Raw genomic sequence first — 8,044 nt, forward strand, 5'->3', positions numbered from 1 at the left:
AAGGCAAGTAGCTATGAACTCCCAAAGAGAAGAGAGATCGGATCGAGGGACGAACAGAAGACACCGGTAAGTCCATTTATCTCTCTTCTTTCACATTTCATAAAGGAAGAAACCAGAATAGCTGTCTCTATTTGTTGCTAAGGCACTGTCACACCTTAGGTGGATAGGATCGTCCTGCATAGGCATTTTTCCCCACAACAAAAACACTCACCGATACAACTAAGAATGACGAACCAGTATTGTATACAAACTATTGGAAGCCTAGAAAACGTGGAAGTAGATGTGGTAGGGGTGAAGACGCACACTGAATTCGAGGTGATCGAAATAATGGGAGATAAAGATCCATACCCACCACTCCTTGGGATCGACTCGGCCTATGAAAACTATGTTGTAATTGACCTAAAAAAAGAGTTGATTATTTTTGAAGTATAAGGAATGAGGGTGATCCAACCCTTGGACTCTTATAAAGGACCCAAGTTCACAGAACCTGTAGATGACAGGGATGAACCAAGAATGTTAGACCAACTATACACACTAACAATGGGAAAAATGGAAGATTACATAAATCCTACTGTGGGAGAATCCGTCAGCTGGAGAAGTATTCAAAGCTCAAAGACCAGTTCAGAAGCTTCATGGGATGCATGGAAGCAAGGCAGCTATGAACTAAACACTAGGCGATATGCAATGATAAGCCAAGTAAATTGGATAGGAGCAGAGATAAGAGACTATCCCAAGTACTAAAACGGTGAATCGGTGGATATATTCTTGAATGAGGTAGACAGAGAAATGAGGTAAGATCAAAATATTCCTTTTCTTGATATCGCTCTCATGACAACACTGATAACATGGTGGAGAACAAACTATAGCACACTGCAAAACTGGGAAACCATCAAACAAGCCATGAGGGAAATATTTGCTCAGGATGAAGACTGACCATAGGATAATATGAAATACAAATGGAATTCAAGTCCCGAGAGGCACATCGAGGCCTACATAAAAGATTGGAAAAAGTAGGGAATACCGAAGGATCCGTGGGTACATATAGTCATACATACCCTAGGAGTTGTTCCCTGATCTTGGTATGTACAGGAGGAACTCTGTCGATAAACGACGAATTGAGATGTTTTGGAAGAAGAATTTGTTAGCAACTTTTCATTCAGAGGTAGCAATGAATGTATGACTGAGACAATTCATGTTATAAAAAGGGTTCTGTTCGCCCCAGTACAGTTAGTTGAAGGTTGTTCCAACGAAAGTTTTCTACAGTGTCTATATGACATGGATTCTCCAGAATATGCGACCTATGACAAGGTGGATGCAGAGCCAGAAGAGGTTGGGTTAGATGGATTGAGGCACCTAACCTTTGAGGAAATAGAAGGGGAGAGAGACATCTAGGAGAGTCCCTCGAGAGAAGGTGCTCACCTTCTGCTGACGAAGCCGAGAAAACAAAATGTTAGGACGAAGGATAAACCCAAAATGGCATCTATAGGAGATTACTGGGATGAACAAACCACAAATTTTCTTTTTGACCTATTACAAGAGTATGAGGACTTGTTTCCAGCTTCAGTAGTAGAGCTGATGATCCAGGTGGATGTTGGTGGCCACCCACCTATCCCATTTGGACCCCCACAACTATCTCTTTCAGTTTTTCAGTTTCCGTAATTGTAGCACAATTTATTATTTTTAGCCGTTTTTCGGGTCCTGAACTTTTGGAGCTGTTTTGAGGCCCTAAACGACATTTTTTGGAAAATATGGGAGAAACATGGGTCCATGGACCGATGTTTCTCTTCCCAAAGTTGTATTTATTGGATAGGTCTTTCTAACAAGCTATTGTACACGTCAAACGAAGATCGGGTGCCAAAGTTACGACCCCGAGAAGTTGATGTACCAACTTACCCAAAATGGGACCCACAATTTGGCGTTTCATCTTCTAGGGTTAGGTTTTGGGATGTTAAGGGTTTTCCATTGTTTCTCAACAATAAATAGGCCTTCGAGTCTCATTGTAGCATAGTTCATAGGCATGTAGCCGCCACATCTCTTCTCAGAGATAAGCTACCATCGCCCTAGCTAGTTTATTTTCATTTCTATTTGTAAGCATATTTCAGTATTTTACATTAATGAAATGAAGTATTATTTCTGCTGCATCTTTGTGTATATGGTTATCTCTATATTTTTTTGTGTTCCTATTTAAATCTGGATTATGGTATTAGAGTGGTCTATTTTTTCTCTGTTTTTCTTTGCATGTCCCCAACGAGGTCAGGATATAAAGAGTTAGGGCTTGAACTGGTCGAACCTTTGCAAAACCAACCTTGCAAATCCCGACGGCCTCCCATGGTGGATGAAAAGAAAGACGAGGGGGTAAGAGATCCTATCAAAATCTTGCTCGAAGAAGCCCTCAAGTGGCAAAGGAACGCGATGATGGATAGCTTTGCGTAGATCCTTTAGCGGCTACCCGGAGGTGATGCATTGGATTCCAACAGCTACTCTGGAAATGCCACACTGTTTAAGGTACAAGTTAATTTTGAAATCCCCATATTCAAGGGTCAAATAGACGCAGATGCCATAGATAAATGGTTAAATCTGCTATATGGGTATTTTTTTGTTCATGAATTTTCGAGTTGGGAAAAGGTTGTTTTCACTCTTCTCAAAGCAGCCCCCCATGTCAAGGACTGGTGGGAAACCTACTGCGAGCAAAAGAATGAAATTACGGTCTCACTATTTTCAGCCACACCCGCTTGGGATTCCTTCTGGGATGCCATCAAGGAGCAGTACTACCTTGTCAAAAGCTATGAGGACAAATACATAAAGTGGACCATGCTGCGGCGGGGAAGGGACCAAGATGTGCCAGAGTTCACAAACATTTTTCATACCCTTCGCACACAGTTGGGTATCATGGATTCTGAGCTACATTTGGTACTCAAATACCGTGGTTGCCTATATGGATACATCTAGGAAGAGATGGAGTTCTTGAACATCTCCTCACTTGGCACGACGTACCAATACACTGTCAAAATCGAGCAAAAGTTCAAACAGAAGAAGTGAGACTTTGGATCTGCAAATCCAAAAACCAAAGGACAAAGCCAAGGTGGGGTTACCCAAGACAACCCTTTGAAGCCGCAAGAAAAGAACAACATCACGAAGTTGAAGAAGGACACATGAAAGTAGTGTGAGTTCCACAAGAGTCCCACTCATAACACAAGTGAGAGTCAGACCAAGCAGTCACTGGTGGCCAAGTTGAAGGCTTTAGAATCAGATGCATGTTCCAAGCCTGAGTCAGAACCCAACAAGGGGAATGGCAAAGGGAAGTAGATCATTGATGCAGAGCCTAGCGTCACTGTTGCCACCACCAAGATCCAGAAGAATGAACCCGAAGACCCAGAGGAGGGGGAGAGTCTTTTCCACTCATAGATGTGGGTGAAGGATTCACCACTGCAATTCATTGTCGACAGTGGTAGCCAAAAGAACCTAATTTTAGCAGAGGTCGTGAAGCGGTTGGGCCTACTCACTACACCACACTTGTAGCCGTACAGTATCAGGTGGCTTCAAGAAGGATGAGATCTCAAAGTTTGCCAGTAGTGCCACCTTCCCTATAGCATCAAGCCCTTCATAGATGAGGTATTGTGTGATGTTACACCTCTGGATGTTTGTGATGTACTATTAGGCTAGCCATAATTGTGGAGGAAACATGCTACTTATGAGTTAAGGCCTTGTGCTATCATTATTTCTTTGTGTAATTCATTATACAGGATACCGGAGGTAGCCCCACCTACCACCACCTCTTTGATCACTGCTAAGAAAGACAACAAGCTCATCTCCCAGACCAGGAAATTCATCTGTCTGGTTCACTCCCAAAGTAAGGGGAAGGTAGTCACCACATCCATGACCCCCGCAAAGGGTTCCTCCATGTAGCAACAACAACAAAGGGATATAGTCATGACAGAACACAAGAACAACTTCTCCTCACCCACAGGGGTACCACACAAGTTTCAGGTGGGCAACAAAGTCTGGTTGCATCAGCAGAAAGAACACCTTACAAGAGCCCATCAGAAGCTCCAACCACGCCGACATGGTCCTTACATCATTACCAAGGTTGTGGGAAATAATGCTTTGGAGCAAAGCATTCCTCCATTCCTTCACTTGCACCAAGTGTTTAATGTGTACCGCCCTCGACCATACTTCCCACCATTACTGGACACATCCGAAACTGCAGAACAACTCACCAGGGACCAAGTTCAGCAGATGGAGGAACTCAACGCAATGGGGACCATTTCTTCCCAAGGGGGGAGGAATGATCTAGGTGGATGTTGGTGGCCACCCACTTATCCCATTTGGACCCCCACAACTGTCTCTTTTAGTTTTTCAGTTTCCGTAATTGTAGCACAATTTATTATTTTTAGCAGTTTTTCTGGTCCTGAACTTCTGGAGCCATTTTGAGGCCCTAAACGACGTTTTTTGGGAAATCTACGAGCAACATGGGTCCATGGAATGATGTTTCTCTTCCCAAAGTTGTAGTGATTGGGTAGATCTTTCTAACGAACTATTGTACGCATCAAACGAAGATCGGGTGCCAAAGTTACGACCCCGGGAAGTTGATGTACCAACTTACCCAAAATGGGGCCCACAATTTGGCGTTTCATCTTCTAGGGTTAGGTTTTGGGATGTTAAGGGTTTTCCATTGTTTCTCAACAATAAATAGGCCTTCGAGCCTCATTGTAACATAGTTCAGAGTAATGTAGCCGCCACATCTCTTCTCAGAGATAAGCTACCATCGCCTTAGCTGGTTTATTTCCATTTCTATTTGTAAGCATATTTCAATATTTTACAATAATGAAATGAAGTATTATTTCCGTTGCATATTTGTGTATATGGTTATCTTTATATTTTGTTGCGTTGTTGTTTAAATCTGGATTAGATGAAGGGGATAAAAGGAGACATAGGGGAGATGATGATTGTTCTAAGGACAGATGCCCATTCGGTAAAGCACATACCATATAGACTGAACCCAAGGGTGAAGGAGAAGGCTAAGAAGGAAATCGACAAAATTTTGGAAGCAGGGATTATATTTCCGGTAGATGAAGCAGAGTGGATAAGTCCAATAGTCATACAAAACAAGAAGGATGCGACTAAAATTAGAGTATGCATTGATTACAAAAGTCTCAACAATGCATGTGTGCATGACCCATTCTTGACACCTTTCAGTAATGAAGTCCTAGACAATGTGACAGGTAATGAAGCATATTCTTTTAAAGATGGATTCTTAGGCTACCATCAAGTTTGAATAACTGAGGAGGATAAAAGGAAAACAACATTCACTTCTGAATGGGGGTCATATGCATACAACATAATTCCCTTCGGATTGAAGAATGCACCAGTGGTCTTCTCAAGGATTGTCATTGCTGCATTTCAAGACTACATTCATAAGTTTCTAGAGGTGTACATGGATGATTGGACAATATATAGCTTGTTGAAGAAACACACCATCTTACTAAGGGTTATGTTTGAAAGGTGTCGACAACTGCAAATTTCCTTAAACCTCAAGAAGTGTATTTTCACGGTCCCGTTTGGAACACTATTAGGCCATATTGTTTGCAAGGATGGAGTATGCGTAGATCCAAAGGTTACGACAATTGTCAACATGGAACCACTGCACAACATGAAGAAACTAAGGTCCACCCTAGGCCATACAGGGTATTACCGACGCTTCATCAGGAATTATGCATCAATCACAACCCCAATGGAAAAATTACTAAAGAGGATGAAAGAGTTCATTTGGACTGAGGACTGAATATGTTGAAAGAAAGACTGGTAAGCGCCCTAATCCTTGTCTATCCATATTGGAACAAAATGTTTCATGTGCACATTGATGTGTTAGGGATAGCACTAGGAGCAGTCTTAACATGACAAGGGGAGAGAAATATGGACCACCTGATGTATTACGCCAATGACATTGTTGAAGCATTCAACAAAATCTTGGAGAAAGGTATAACAAAGATTATATCAGCCAACAGGGATGACTGGGATGAAAGAATAACAACAACTCTATGGGCATATAGAACAACGATGAATAGAATCCATAAACAAACTCTATTTCAGCTAGTATACAAAAGGGAGGCAGTGGTGCCAACATAATTCATAATACCAAACATGTTCATATTTGAAGCAACGAGAATGATAGACGGTATGGCATTGAGAGAAATACTGAGTCAGCTAATGGAACTTGACGAATCACGATTCTTAGCCGAGTTTTATCAGTTAGTGAAGTAGAGAAGGCATAAATCTTGGCATGAGTCATCCTTTTCATCATAGAAATAAGCGAAATGTTAATAAGGTTGTGGCAACAATATCATCACGCCATAACCCATTTTTGGTCCCTGGGGGGGGAGGGGGTAGAATTAGCATTCACACATGCAATCAAAGTCCGCAAGTTACATATAGGTAGACGCTTTTTCCAGTCTTTATTATCACACATTGTAGACGTCCTTTCTATCATACCAGTAGTCATTTTCATAATAAGTAACCAATAATGCAACCATCAAAGTAGGAGCCGCAAAATATTTTCCTGTTAAGCACAAGTTTAGTTAATAAATAAACCCGTCATGACAAAATTAATATGCCATGCAACCCACTCTATTGTTTCCCAGTCCACGTCATGGTTGTCAGGTCTAGGTAAGCCAACAATGACAAAGTATGGCTAGAACACATGGGGAAAGTTTTCAGAGTAATTAGTTTCTAAGGTCTAGTCAAGAAACGTCGTGTCAAGCCCGACTACTTAACTCATAGGATAATGAAGGAAATTACAGAGTTTCAATTGCAGATAGCAGAAGAATTCCAGGCCCACTCTAAAGAACAACTGAGGAAATGCATAAGCGAGAAACCTCAGGTGACAATTATGTACCAGATATGAAGGGAGATGGCAAAGGAAATTGTCTCTGTTCCACAAGATCTATTAGATGAACGAATTGAGCTGGTTAATGTTATACAACAAATTGACCTCCTCATCAACTCAGAGGGGAAAGACATGATGACTGAAGCAAAGACCACAATTACAGGCCTTGATTCCACACTAACACTAGTTTTACACTAATAACCTGCTTTATAAAGCTTGTTACCAAGCCTAAGGGTGCATTAGTGACCCTGCTAACTCAAGTTGTTAGGCAGGGGACAACGTTAGTGAAACTAGATGCAGTTCCAAGGGTCAAAGGAATGAATTGACTCATAAATATCTAGATATTTGTTCCTAAAATCACTCAAGAAAAGCAAGGAAACATCCAAAATGAACCTATTTGGAGAAATTCTAATCTGAAAGAAGGAGGCAAATGGGAAAGAGCTGAAAAGCAGGGCAATTTCATTGCTTTTTCCCTAGTGAACTCTAGAAGGAAATTAGCAACCCTAACTCGATTGCTACATAAGCAAAGTGAGGGTCATTGTGAAAGGGGTCAGAGCATTTGAAATGATAACCTACTTAGTTGTTGAAAATTGTCTCATATATGAAGAAGTTGGCAAGGAGGGAGAGAGAGAGAAGCGGAAGGGGCAAAGGAAGGCTGATGCAACAAATGGTTATAATCATTCTTCCATTATTAATACAGAACTGCAGTTGTGTTTCCTACTCTATGGTGTCGATACTATCGTTCATTAAGTTGTTTATTGGATACTTGTTTGTATGAGTAGCTTAGTTGTATGCAATTATATGTTATTCATGTATTCATATATTAGTTTTCAAGGTTGTATGCGGTGATTGCACTTGCCTTTTCTTTGTGCAGGAATTGATCTGGAGCTAGCTTTGAGGGAATTCTGCTTGGCTGCATTGTGATCTCCAAAAAAATCCACATGGAGGCTCGAGGTAATCCCTTTTCCATACTTTGTTAGTTGATAATTGTCTATGAACATGTGTATAATTCGTAACATCTGCAGATAATCTTACAATTTGTCGAAGGTCCCGGGAAGAACTTTGAGGGAATTTTCATTCTCCATACATCGTGCATTTTACCCCATGGAAAAATTGGCGACTCCACTGGGGAATACACATCTAGCTCTTGGTTTACCCAGA

The sequence above is a fragment of the Pinus tabuliformis genome, chromosome 2_1 (assembly GCF_031772625.1).
Source record: "Pinus tabuliformis cultivar Carrire ecotype Pingquan chromosome 2_1, CPIR1, whole genome shotgun sequence".
NCBI lineage: Eukaryota > Viridiplantae > Streptophyta > Pinopsida > Pinales > Pinaceae > Pinus > Pinus tabuliformis.